Source organism: Bombina bombina, chromosome 6 (genome assembly GCF_027579735.1).
Source record: "Bombina bombina isolate aBomBom1 chromosome 6, aBomBom1.pri, whole genome shotgun sequence".
In the NCBI taxonomy this organism is placed as follows: domain Eukaryota; kingdom Metazoa; phylum Chordata; class Amphibia; order Anura; family Bombinatoridae; genus Bombina; species Bombina bombina.
The window spans coordinates 680,577,707-680,593,055 of NC_069504.1; positions in this window are offsets into that span (position 1 = coordinate 680,577,707).

Consider the following 15,349-nt stretch of genomic DNA (forward strand, 5'->3'; position numbering starts at 1 on the left):
GGAGTCAGCCTCAGCTAGGCACAAAAAGAAAAGGGAAAGTGGGGCAGACTGTGGCAACTGGGGGTGGGGCTGGTGGTAGCCTGTCACAGCCTGCAGGGACAGAGGAGGTAGAGAAGGCTGGTCCCCAGTCACAGGAGGGAGAGTCTGTGTCTGCTGGCCCTTCAGGTGTGAAGGGCAGGCTAAGAGAGGAGAGGTACTCTGAGGAGGAGAAGGAGGCTCTTGTTGAGGCATACTTGGAGAGGGCAGCTCAGCTGGAGAACCCTAACCTGAGGCCGGCTATCCGGAATAAGCTGTGGGAGGAGATTCGAGTGGCAGTCAGCTGCTTAGGACGTAATCGTTCTACTGCCAGCATTAAACACCGCTATCATGACTGCAGGAGGGAAACCAAAGCTAAGCTGGCACAGCAGGCCAAATATGCACGTGGGACAGGTGGTGGTCCTAGCAAGAGAATACACCTAAGGTCATGGGAGGAGATGATGGCCAATGTCATCTCGGATGAATCTGTCCTAGGATGTAAGGGGACAATGGACACATCAGTGCCAGCTGAAGAGGTCCATGAAGGTGAATATTAAATATCATATGTAATAAATGTTTTATTTCTAACAAATATATGTTAACATCAGAAATATATATCGGCTTTGTTTTTTAAAATATAAATGTAATCATACACATGTGTAATACAGAATATAGAATGTTCATATATTATATATGTTTAGTAATCAATTGTGTTCAAGCATCAGTGGAAAACATACCTAGGTAGGATTAGTACAAGTAATGTTTTACATGGTTCAAAGTCTAATTTGCACAGTAATGTAAAGTGATAGTAAACCCAATGTTTTTATTTCATGATTCAGATAGAGCAGCAATTTTAAGCAACTCTCTAATGTACTACTATTATCAATATTTCTTTGTTCTCTTGGTATCTTTATTTGAAAAAGTAGGAATGTAAGCTATGGAGACTTTGCATTTTTGGTTCAGAACCCTGGCTAGCGCTCGTGATTGGTGGCTACATTTAGCCACCCAATAAGCAACAGCAACCCAGGTTCTGAAACAAAAATTGTCTGGCTCTTAAGCTTTACATTCTTGCTTCTCAAATAAAGATACCAAGAGAAGGAAGAAAATATGATAATAGGAGTAAAATATAAAAAGTTGACTAAATTTGCATGCTCTGTCTGAATCATGAAAGTTTAATTTGTACTTCATTGCCCCTTTAATGGCATCTTAACATAGTTGTAGTGGATATATTCATCCTGATTTCTGGAGTGGCTATCTGCTCAAACAAGCAAGGGTATAGATTAAAATATATATGGACTATGTGTAATACAAAGAGTCGCTTGGAGGCACAATCTTTAAATATACACCTCTGGTTAAATATGTTTAAGTTCATACAGAAATAATATATATATATATATATATATATATATATATATATATAAAACTATATCTATATCTATAAATTTGATTTTCAAATGTTAGATGTTTAATCAGATTAATTTATAATTACAATTTATTTTTCAGAATTGGAACATGAGTATGAGTCCTCAACAAGACCGGAGGCCAGTGATGTTCCGGAATTCAGTGAGGAGGAGGAGGGGGATGTTATTGAAGCTGGATACTCCTACCTCAGCATACTTGAAGGAGATGAGCAACAGCCACTGGCCTATGAGGTTGAAAATGTTCCTGGCCCATCCCCATATTCATCTGGGAGGACATATCATCAGATGCAGCCTCCACCACCACAGCATTATCAGATGCATCCTCCACCACCACAGCATTATCAGATGCATCCTCCACCACAGCATTATCAGATGCATCCTCCACCACCACAGCATTATCAGATGCATCCTCCACCACCACAGCATCAGCAGATGCATCCTTCATCACCACAGCATCAGCAGATGCCTCCTTCATCACCACAGCATCAGCAGATGCCTCCTTCATCACCACAGCATCAGCAGATGCACCCTCCACCGCAGCATATGTACTATATGCCACCTCAACAACAGATTCAGCACCCTCCCATGGCACAACAAATGCCGCCACCACTACCACCACAACAACAATCACCACCCCCCCCCCCCCACCAATGTCTGTCCTCAATTGGATATTGAGCCACCCACACAGTCCCCAAGACTGAGTGACGACAACCTCACACAGAGCCAGGAATATGTGCCGGAGACACCTATACAGCCACAAGTGCCCCCCATGGAATCCAATATCCCCGCACAGTCCCAGCAGGATGCTCTACTGAGGCTCATTCACAGGGAGCTTAGACTTACTAGGCTCCAGCAGCAGCATGATTTCAGGAGGCTACAGAGCCAGATGGACATACATAATGCCGCACTCGTCCGCCTGGCAGAGGCAGTGGAGAGGCTTGCAGATAGGCCGCAAACTCCCTCCTCACTCGCATCCTCCGTTATCTCCCTGCAGGACCCTGAATCGCATGTTTTAGCCTCCCAGTCAGCTGGTGTGCGTCGCCCAAGACGCCACACTTCCATCCCAAGTACCTCTCCTCCAAAGGCCAAATCCCGCCGCAAGCATTAATAAGTATTTTTCTTTTTAAATTATTTCCAGATATATAATATCTAATTTTTTTGTATGAAACACTTTCTTAAGTGTGATTTCCATCTCATAAATATGCATATATTTTTCTAATCAAAATTAGAAAATATATTTCAAAATTGTTTTAATAGCTGTTTATTTTCAAAACATTAACAGCTTTATTCATTTTTATTTCACATGATGTCAATTAATATGCAGGTGTACATTGTTGATAAATGTATGTGTCCTTTTATTGAGGATATTATGCCGTTTAAGAATACTTGGGGATACGTGTCTGAAATTTATACAGTATATGCTATCTAACATTGGTCAACGTGACATGTGTAAATGTTATGATTTATATTCCACAAGCATATGTTGTTTGCTCCTTCAGATGAAGCTAATAAGGCTTATACAGTTATAGAAGAGTTGAAAAGTAAATATTCCTTCATGTTGATATGGCCAAACACCTTGCATTCATTCTAGTCCTATGTGGAATGTAATATCTGAAATATATACCTATCATGACTAATACCTATCATGACTAATGCACTCCTTTTTGTCAAGATTATTATTCAATATTTAGAATAATTAGATAAATGTATCTTTATGATATTTAAGCAATGATGTATACACAACATATATGTGATTGCCATGATATAGAGGTGATTAATACATTTTAATTGACATCATATGAACAGACACACGGCTAGATTTAGAGTTCGGCGGTAGCCGTGAAAACCAGCGTTAGAGGCTCCTAACGCTGGTTTTAGGCTACCGCCGGTATTTGGAGTCACTCAAAATAGGGTCTAACGCTCACTTTTCAGCCGCGACTTTTCCATACCGCAGATCCCCTTACGTCAATTGCGTATCCTATCTTTTCAATGGGATCTTTCTAACGCCGGTATTTAGAGTCGTTTCTAAAGTGAGCGTTAGAGCTCTAACGACAAAACTCCAGCCGCCGGAAAATAGCAGGAGTTAAGAGCTTTCTGGGCTAACGCTGGTTCATAAAGCTCTTAACTACTGTACCCTAAAGTACACTAACACCCATAAACTACCTATGTACCCCTAAACCGAGGTCCCCCCACATCGCCGCCACTCGATTAAAAATTTTTAACCCCTAATCTGCCGACCGCCACCTACGTTATACTTATGTACCCCTAATCTGCTGCCCCTAACCCCGCCGACCCCTGTATTATATTTATTAACCCCTAACCTGCCCCCCACAACGTCGCCGACACCTGCCTACACTTATTAACCCCTAATCTGCCGAGCGGACCTGAGCGCTACTATAATAATGTTATTAACCCCTAATCCGCCTCACTAACCCTATCATAAATAGTATTAACCCCTAATCTGCCCTCCCTAACATCGCCGACACCTAACTTCAATTATTAACCCCTAATCTGACGACCGGAGCTCACCGCTACTATAATAAATGGATTAACCCCTAAAGCTAAGTCTAACCCTAACACTAACACCCCCCTAAGTTAAATATAATTTTAATCTAACGAAATTCATTAACTCTTATTAAATAAATTATTCCTATTTAAAGCTAAATACTTACTTGTAAAATAAACCCTAATATAGCTACAATATAAATTATAATTATATTGTAGCTATTTTAGGATTAATATTTATTTTACAGGCAACTTGGTAATTATTTTAACCAGGTACAATAGCTATTAAATAGTTAAGAACTATTTAATAGTTACCTAGTTAAAATAATAACAAAATTACCTGTAAAATAAATCCTAACCTAAGTTATAATTAAACCTAACACTACCCTATCAATAAATTAATTAAATAAAATACCTACAATTACCTACAATTAACCTAACACTACACTATCAATAAATAAATTAAATACAATTGCTACAAATAACTACAATTACATAAACTAACTAAAGTACAAAAAATAAAAAAGAACTAAGTTACAAAAAAATAAAAAAATATTTACAAACATAAGAAAAATATTACAACAATTTTAAACTAATTACACCTACTCTAAGCCCCCTAATAAAATAACAAAGACCCCCAAAATAAAAAAATGCCCTACCCTATTCTAAATTAATAGAGTTAAAAGCTCTTTTACCTTACCAGCCCTGAACAGGGCCCTTTGCGGGGCATGCCCCAAGAAGTTCAGCTCTTTTGCCTGTAAAAAAAAACATACAATACCCCCCCCAACATTACAACCCACCACCCACATACCCCTAATCTAACCCAAACCCCCCTTAAATAAACCTAACACTAAGCCCCTGAAGATCTTCCAACCTTGTCTTCACCATCCAGGTATCACCGATCCGTCCTGGCATCCGGTGCTGAAGAGGTCCAGAAGAGGCTCCAAAGTCTTCCTCCTATCCGGCAAGAAGAGGACATCCGGACCGGCAAACATCTTCTCCAAGCGGCATCTTCGATCTTCTTCCATCCGGTGCGGAGCGGGTCCATCTTGAATCAGCCGACGCGGATCCATCCTCTTCTTTCTGTGTCTCCCGACGAATGACGGTTCCTTTAAGGGACGTCATCCAAGATGGCGTCCCTCAAATTCCGATTGGCTGATAGGATTCTATCAGCCAATCGGAATTAAGGTAGGAATATTCTGATTGGCTGATGGAATCAGCCAATCAGAATCAAGTTCAATCCGATTGGCTGATCCAATCAGCCAATCAGATTGAGCTCGCATTCTATTGGCTGATCTCAATCTGATTGGCTGATTGGATCAGCCAATCGGATTGAACTTGATTCTGATTGGCTGATTCCATCAGCCAATCAGAATATTCCTACCTTAATTCCGATTGGCTGATAGAATCCTATCAGCCAATCGGAATTCGAGGGACGCCATCTTGGATGACGTCCTTTAAAGGAACCGTCATTCGTCGGGAGACACAGAAAGAAGAGGATGGATCTGCGTCGGCTGATTCAAGATGGACCCGCTCCGCACCGGATGGAAGAAGATCGAAGATGCCGCTTGGAGAAGATGTTTGCCGGTCCGGATGTCCTCTTCTTGCCGGATAGGAGGAAGACTTTGGAGCCTCTTCTGGACCTCTTCAGCACCGGATGCCAGGACGGATCGGTGATACCTGGATGGTGAAGACAAGGTAGGAAGATCTTCAGGGGCTTAGTGTTAGGTTTATTTAAGGGGGGTTTGGGTTAGATTAGGGGTATGTGGGTGGTGGGTTGTAATGTTGGGGGGGGGGTATTGTATGTTTTTTTTTTACAGGCAAAAGAGCTGAACTTCTTGGGGCATGCCCCGCAAAGGGCCCTGTTCAGGGCTGGTAAGGTAAAAGAGCTTTTAACTCTATTAATTTAGAATAGGGTAGGGCATTTTTTTATTTTGGGGGTCTTTGTTATTTTATTAGGGGGCTTAGAGTAGGTGTAATTAGTTTAAAATTGTTGTAATATTTTTCTTATGTTTGTAAATATTTTTTTTTTATTTTTTGTAACTTAGTCCTTTTTTATTTTTTGTACTTTAGTTAGTTTACGTAATTGTAGTTATTTGTAGAAATTGTATTTAATTTATTTATTGATAGTGTAGTGTTAGGTTTTATTGTAGGTAATTGTAGGTATTTTATTTAATTAATTTATTGATAGGGTAGTGTTAGGTTTAATTATAACTTAGGTTAGGACTTATTTTACAGGTAATTTTGTTATTATTTTAACTAGGTAACTATTAAATAGTTCTTAACTATTTAATAGCTATTGTACCTGGTTAAAATAAATACAAAGTTGCCTGTAAAATAAATATTAATCCTAAAATAGCTACAATGTAATTATAATTTATATTGTAGCTATATTAGGATTTATTTTACAGGTAAGTATTTAGCTTTAAATAGGAATAATTTATTTAATAAGAGTTAATTAATTTCGTTAGATGTAAATTATATTTAACTTAGGGGGGTGTTAGTGTTAGGGTTAGACTTAGCTTTAGGGGTTAATCCATTTATTATAGTAGCGATGAGCTCCGGTCGTCAGATTAGGGGTTAATAATTGAAGTTAGGTGTCGGCGATGTTAGGGAGGGCAGATTAGGGGTTAATACTATTTATTATAGGGTTAGTGAGGCGGATTAGGGGTTAATAACTTTATTATAGTAGCGCTCAGGTCCGCTCGGCAGATTAGGGGTTAATAAGTGTAGGCAGGTGTCGGCGACGTTGAGGGGGGCAGATTAGGGGTTAATAAATATAATATAGGGGTCGGCGGTGTTAGGGGCAGCAGATTAGGGGTACATAGGGATAACGTAGGTTGCGGCAGTGTACGGAGCGGAAGATTAGGGGTTAAAAATAATATGCAGGGGTCATCGATAGCGGGGGCGGCAGATTAGGGGTTAATAAATGTAAGGTTAGGGGTGTTTAGACTCGGGGTCCATGTTAGGGTGTTAGGTGCAGACGTAGGAAGTGTTTCCCCATAGGAAACAATGGGGCTGCGTTAGGAGCTGAACGCTGCTTTTTTGCAGGTGTTAGGTTTTTTTACAGCTCAAACAGCCCCATTGTTTCCTATGGGAGAATCGTGCACGAGCACGTTTTTGAGGCTGGCCGCGTCCGTAAGCAACTCTGGTATCGAGAGTTGCATTTGCGGTAAAAATGCTCTACGCTCCTTTTTTGGAGCCTAACGCAGCATTTTTTTGAACTCTCGATACCAGAGTTAATTTTATGCTGCGGCCAGAAAAAAGCCCGCGGAGCGTTAACAGCCCATCTACCGCCAAACTCCAAATCTAGGCCACAGACTCTCCCTGGGACCAATGCACAATGCACTTTTAAATTGTTTCAATAATTCCATGTTAAAGACAATACTTCATATCTCTTGAAGTATGTAATATTAAGCACTTATGTATTTTGGTTAATAGTCTAAATATTGCAAATGTATTATCTGCTTTAGCAGACATGACATTACATATATTTTATAAATATTAGTACTATGACACATTATAACTTTAATGTGTTATCGTTTTGTATTGAATAAATATGATTTTCACATTGAAAATTACATTTGAATGAGGGTAAATCTGTAATAATAAAACTCATCTTCATTATAAACAACTTATTTCCTTTGAATTATTTTTCTATATGTATTGAGATTATATATAGCATCCCTGGGCAAAGGTTTCATTTTGAATAGGTAGATATTTTATTTATTTTTATAATATTTTACCAGGAAAGATACACTGAGATTTCTATAGTTTTCAAGTATGTCCTGGGTACACAAAACATTGCATTGATACAATGGGTACAATAAAATAAAAAAAAAATAATAATACATATGCCCAAAAATTTAACATAGAACAGGTAGGAAATATATAATCAACAATGACAGGTGCATTCTGTTTTGAGATATGTAGAGAGGGATCTCTTAAAGAATATTAGGCATGGGGAAGGTTTGAAAGTGTGCGGGAGGTCGCTCCATAATTGTGGTGCTTGCATATATTTTTATATGTACATACATATTGATATTTCTATGACAACATGGGTGCAAATATTCCTATACATAGGACCAATAAATGTAGCATATATAATGTTATTTGTACATTGAAACACTCATAATTTCTTTGGGATTTGCAATTTCAATGAGAAACAGGCCTCAAAAAAGCTCTTTTTCCTCCTTTACACCTAGTTGAGCTGGGGGTAATATGTCTCAATGTATCGACAGTGTATTAACGGTTAGCGCTTTCAATGGAAACCTGGTATAATTTATCGATTAACGGCTTCTATTACTTTCAATGGGACGCGAAAATCTTTTCGGCAGCCGAAGTCCGGCAGCCGATATTGAGGTATAACGCGCCATTGGAAACAGTCGTTAAACGCTATTGCTTTCGACAGCATATTTAACGGTTTGCGAGTGCACGCAAACTGAATTACGACTCAATGGAAGCGAGGCCTTTATTTTTAGCCTTAAACTTTACTTTAGGTCTATGGGCGCTCAAATTTTCATGCACTATTTGGGCTTTTGCACAATCTATATCTATAAACTTGTAATATGAGCGCTTTTTATGCACGCATAGTATCCATCGAAAGTATAAGTTATACGTGAGCAGTTGGGTGCGCTAACCCATATTGCATAAAGGCCATTTAACCATCAACTTGTAATATCACATTATGCACTAATAGTGCAGTCAATCGATTCTGCTTATCTCGCGTGTGTTATTATTAGCGCTCCACTCCTAATCTAGCCCCATGTAAACAAATGACAAGTAAATATCATTTAGTTGAAGGTAGATTCTACTTAAACAGACTGCTCCACATATTCAATTAACTGTTGAGAGATTGGGTCCTACCTTATTTATGCACCTTTCTTCCATTGTCCTGGTTTCTCAACCCAGGAACCTCCTTTTGTTAGGATCATTCTGGCTACATAACTCCAGTTTGTATGGAGAGGGGGAAGACTTAATGCTCTAATGAGGAAGGGGTGTCTCTGCTGTAGAGAGCACTCTCTCCACAGAACGTGGTGGGATCCACTGAGAATCCACCTAGGGTCCTCTTGCTATGGCAGCAGAGCAGTCTATAAATAAAAAGAGAGAAGCGCTCAACCTGGAAACGAACAATAGCATAATAGCTTGTTCTATGGCTAGTTACCACCCAAGAAGCAGCCTCTTTTTGCTCAAAATATGCCTTTCACAGAGAAAAACTTTCCTGAAGCATATCAGTCTGATCCTGACTTCACAGTACAGTCCAGCCCCGAAATACCAGGCAATTCTTCTCTGAACGAGAGAAACAGCAAAACCCCAGACGTACGTTTCGGCCTATTGTGGGCCTCGTCAGTGAGGTGCAGCCATATCCCTCTAGGCACACTGAGCAACGGGTCCACGTCTGGATTCCCGCATCACACTTAGGGAGACTTCCCAAAATGTCATAATTTGCATAAATAAAAAGAGAGAAGCGCTCAACCTGGAAACGAACAATAGCATAATAGCTTGTTCTATGGCTAGTTACCACCCAAGAAGCAGCCTCTTTTTGCTCAAAATGTGCCTTTCACAGAGAAAAACTTTCCTGAAGCATATCAGTCTGATCCTGACTTCACAGTACAGTCCAGCCCCGAAATACCAGGCAATTCTTCTCTGAACGAGAGAAACAGCAAAACCCCAGAAGTACGTTTCGGCCTATTGTGGGCCTCGTCAGTGAGGTGCAGCCATATCCCTCTAGGCACACTGAGCAACGGGTCCACGTCTGGATTCCCGCATCACACTTAGGGAGACTTCCCAAAATGTCATAATTTGCATAAATAAAAAGAGAGAAGCGCTCAACCTGGAAACGAACAATAGCATAATAGCTTGTTCTATGGCTAGTTACCACCCAAGAAGCAGCCTCTTTTTGCTCAAAATGTGCCTTTCACAGAGAAAAACTTTCCTGAAGCATATCAGTCTGATCCTGACTTCACAGTACAGTCCAGCCCCGAAATACCAGGCAATTCTTCTCTGAACGAGAGAAACAGCAAAACCCCAGACGTACGTTTCGGCCTATTGTGGGCCTCGTCAGTGAGGTGCAGCCATATCCCTCTAGGCACACTGAGCAACGGGTCCACGTCTGGATTCCCGCATCACACTTAGGGAGACTTCCCAAAATGTCATAATTTGCATAAATAAAAAGAGAGAAGCGCTCAACCTGGAAACGAACAATAGCATAATAGCTTGTTCTATGGCTAGTTACCACCCAAGAAGCAGCCTCTTTTTGCTCAAAATGTGCCTTTCACAGAGAAAAACTTTCCTGAAGCATATCAGTCTGATCCTGACTTCACAGTACAGTCCAGCCCCGAAATACCAGGCAATTCTTCTCTGAACGAGAGAAACAGCAAAACCCCAGACGTACGTTTCGGCCTATTGTGGGCCTCGTCAGTGAGGTGCAGCCATATCCCTCTAGGCACACTGAGCAACGGGTCCACGTCTGGATTCCCGCATCACACTTAGGGAGACTTCCCAAAATGTCATAATTTGCATAAATAAAAAGAGAGAAGCGCTCAACCTGGAAACGAACAATAGCATAATAGCTTGTTCTATGGCTAGTTACCACCCAAGAAGCAGCCTCTTTTTGCTCAAAATGTGCCTTTCACAGAGAAAAACTTTCCTGCAGCATATCAGTCTGATCCTGACTTCACAGTACAGTCCAGCCCCGAAATACCAGGCAATTCTTCTCTGAACGAGAGAAACAGCAAAACCCCAGACGTACGTTTCGGCCTATTGTGGGCCTCGTCAGTGAGGTGCAGCCATATCCCTCTAGGCACACTGAGCAACGGGTCCACGTCTGGATTCCCGCATCACACTTAGGGAGACTTCCCAAAATGTCATAATTTGCATAAATAAAAAGAGAGAAGCGCTCAACCTGGAAACGAACAATAGCATAATAGCTTGTTCTATGGCTAGTTACCACCCAAGAAGCAGCCTCTTTTTGCTCAAAATGTGCCTTTCACAGAGAAAAACTTTCCTGAAGCATATCAGTCTGATCCTGACTTCACAGTACAGTCCAGCCCCGAAATACCAGGCAATTCTTCTCTGAACGAGAGAAACAGCAAAACCCCAGACGTACGTTTCGGCCTATTGTGGGCCTCGTCAGTGAGGTGCAGCCATATCCCTCTAGGCACACTGAGCAACGGGTCCACGTCTGGATTCCCGCATCACACTTAGGGAGACTTCCCAAAATGTCATAATTTGGATAAATAAAAAGAGAGAAGCGCTCAACCTGGAAACGAACAATAGCATAATAGCTTGTTCTATGGCTAGTTACCACCCAAGAAGCAGCCTCTTTTTGCTCAAAATGTGCCTTTCACAGAGAAAAACTTTCCTGAAGCATATCAGTCTGATCCTGACTTCACAGTACAGTCCAGCCCCGAAATACCAGGCAATTCTTCTCTGAACGAGAGAAACAGCAAAACCCCAGACGTACATTTCGGCCTATTGTGGGCCTCGTCAGTGAGGTGCAGCCATATCCCTCTAGGCACACTGAGCAATGGGTCCACGTCTGGATTCCCGCATCACACTTAGGGAGACTTCCCAAAATGTCATAATTTGCATAAATAAAAAGAGAGAAGCGCTCAACCTGGAAACGAACAATAGCATAATAGCTTGTTCTATGGCTAGTTACCACCCAAGAAGCAGCCTCTTTTTGCTCAAAATGTGCCTTTCACAGAGAAAAACTTTCCTGAAGCATATCAGTCTGATCCTGACTTCACAGTACAGTCCAGCCCCGAAATACCAGGCAATTCTTCTCTGAACGAGAGAAACAGCAAAACCCCAGACGTACGTTTCGGCCTATTGTGGGCCTCGTCAGTGAGGTGCAGCCATATCCCTCTAGGCACACTGAGCAACGGGTCCACGTCTGGATTCCCGCATCACACTTAGGGAGACTTCCCAAAATGTCATAATTTGCATAAATAAAAAGAGAGAAGCGCTCAACCTGGAAACGAACAATAGCATAATAGCTTGTTCTATGGCTAGTTACCACCCAAGAAGCAGCCTCTTTTTGCTCAAAATGTGCCTTTCACAGAGAAAAACTTTCCTGAAGCATATCAGTCTGATCCTGACTTCACAGTACAGTCCAGCCCCGAAATACCAGGCAATTCTTCTCTGAACGAGAGAAACAGCAAAACCCCAGACGTACGTTTCGGCCTATTGTGGGCCTCGTCAGTGAGCTGCAGCCATATCCCTCTAGGCACACTGAGCAACGGGTCCACGTCTGGATTCCCGCATCACACTTAGGGAGACTTCCCAAAATGTCATAATTTGCATAAATAAAAAGAGAGAAGCGCTCAACCTGGAAACGAACAATAGCATAATAGCTTGTTCTATGGCTAGTTACCACCCAAGAAGCAGCCTCTTTTTGCTCAAAATGTGCCTTTCACAGAGAAAAACTTTCCTGAAGCATATCAGTCTGATCCTGACTTCACAGTACAGTCCAGCCCCGAAATACCAGGCAATTCTTCTCTGAACGAGAGAAACAGCAAAACCCCAGACGTACGTTTCGGCCTATTGTGGGCCTCGTCAGTGAGGTGCAGCCATATCCCTCTAGGCACACTGAGCAACGGGTCCACGTCTGGATTCCCGCATCACACTTAGGGAGACTTCCCAAAATGTCATAATTTGCATAAATAAAAAGAGAGAAGCGCTCAACCTGGAAACGAACAATAGCATAATAGCTTGTTCTATGGCTAGTTACCACCCAAGAAGCAGCCTCTTTTTGCTCAAAATGTGCCTTTCACAGAGAAAAACTTTCCTGAAGCATATCAGTCTGATCCTGACTTCACAGCAGAGCAGTCTATGTCATTACTTCCTTCCCTAGCACTCCCTGAAGGTAACGCAGAATGCACCATCACATTAGCCACCAAACTCCTCCTTAGTCTTTTACTGTACTTAGTTACTGTTTGATTAAGATTGCCTTTTCATTTCACTTTTTGAAAAAAATTCTAGTATCTAACAAGAAAGTTTAAGTGAAACGCATTAGAAAAAGATGAATTATAGTTTGTTGGGAAAGAGTGGAATCTCACTTCCGTAAGATACTGACAACAGACTTCAGACTAACTCCCAGAATAGCCCTCCTGAATAACCTACCTAAAGCCCCGTGCAAATTGAGGCTGACCTTGTTACAGATAGGATTGAATGGGGCTAAATTCTTAAAAGCCCTTAAGTGGAAAACACAAGATGCCCCAACCAAAAGAATGTGGATGGAGAAAGTAGCTGACTTACTAGTCCTGGATGAGCAAGGATTTCTCAAACTTAATGATATACACAACATAAAGTTTTTATGGGAAGAGTCTTTATATGTCCCGTGACATACACTATCGACTCTGGGAGATGGGAAGATGGTCACAGTCTAAAACTTAAAATAGGCTGGTGAGTTGAGGAGAGATGGAGACTATTATGAGGTATGCACTACGAGGAAGAAAATAGTAAAAAGCAAGATTAGGAAAGGTATCTAAGAGAGAGCAAGCAAGTTATTATGAGTTTTCTTTCAGTTGTTATTCTTAATTTTATTATTAATATTGTACAGTTCACTATTATCTCAGATCTCAATGTATATTTTTTATTTGACTTGCAATAGACAGACAAAAGAGATTTAATTTTACGTCTACAAATACATTGAAATGCACGTTCTATGAGATATTGTATTAGCTTCGATTTTGAAAATGCACTTTATATGTATGTATTTTATGTGAATGGTCAATAAAAACAATAATAAAATATATATATAGTTTGTAAAATGAATATATCATACTTTGGTGGACTGTAATTTCATGGTAAATAAAAAGTATTACACAACTGGCTATAGCTTACACATCTTATTAAGCCATTTTCTATCTAACATATCCTGTATGTAAAGTCACACAAATTCTTTATTTTTTTGACATGGTTAGGTTACAAGTGAATAGCCAATTATCTTTTATTCTGTTATCTTTTACTTAATGAATAATCATTATGCTTAATAAGAAAATCCACTGGAGCATGCCAATTACCCTCCAAAACCATTTGTTTATTTAAAAAGTAATATATCAACCAGGCAAAAGTCTAATTAGCCTAGAAATAACTACACATAATCTGATATTGTGATATTTAATAGGAACCAATTTAATTATTAGTCAATTCAGTGCATGGAGATAGGGAAGGAGACTTATTTGCCAAACTTAGAGCTGTGTCTTAAGCACATGGTCTGGAAACTGGCCCATTTGATATATGCATTTTTTTCACCTGTGACTTGCACGTCATCTGGTCAATGTAAACTAGCTATTGGCATCCTTGCTTTGCTCTATATAATTTGCATATATTAAGGCTGCTTCTAGCTGAATGCTGCAATCATTCTTTACACAACCAGTGGGGTTATATGTAGGACAAACTTCTATACTGATGTCGAGATTAATTAGCTATGATAAAGGCCAAGCATTTACCTCCAAGCTGGTCTTTGCTTGGATGCTTCACCTTTAGGGCTGTCAAAATAATAGGCTCTTGATATTTTAATGCTTCAATTCCAGCTATCAGCACAAATTATCTTCAGGAGTAGTAATTTGTCAATTATTCTGGCAACATGCTGATGTGGCTTACTGCATCTGAAAAGATGACAACTTTATACTGCAACAGATGGGCATAATCACTAATGAATTTAAAGGAACATCAAGTAATTATATGTGAATAATAAACATGCGTTCATTTTAATGGCTGCAAACTTGTTCCTTAGAATATTAAATATCAATAAATCATATACATTTTCGGACTCCAGCCAATGTGTGATTATTTTTTTTTTATATTGCATCAACTTCTTAAGAAGAGATGCCACTGAAAACAAACATTTACCAATCCATGCTTTGAGTATTTCTGTGGTCATAGACTAATTGGTCAAAACACAATGGTCAGATTACAAGTGGTGAGCTAACTTTTACTTTCACTTGTGCGCTAACTGGGCTCAAAGTTAAAAAGGTAGCGCACAAATGAAACCCGAAACACGCTAACGTCAGGACTTCGGATATTGTGACTGCATTAACTTCTTCTCCCCATAGACGCCAAGGAAGTGCGCTGTTAAAAAAAACAACAACACATCTCTTGCGCGCTAACCCGACACCATGCTAGACCAACTACGCTAAAGCAGAAGGTAGTTATGAATATTTAGCAAAGCAGAAGGTAGTTATGAATATTTAGCATTCCAATGTTCTTCAGATAGAAGAATATGTTCTTTGATTTTAATATATATATATTTATATGGTTATTTTTTGTAAAATATACAGTGGATATAAAAAGTCTACACACCCCTGTTAAAATGTCAGGTTAGACAAAGATAAATCATTTCAGAACTTTTTCCACCTTTAATGTGACCTATAAACTGTACAACTCAATTGAAAAACAAA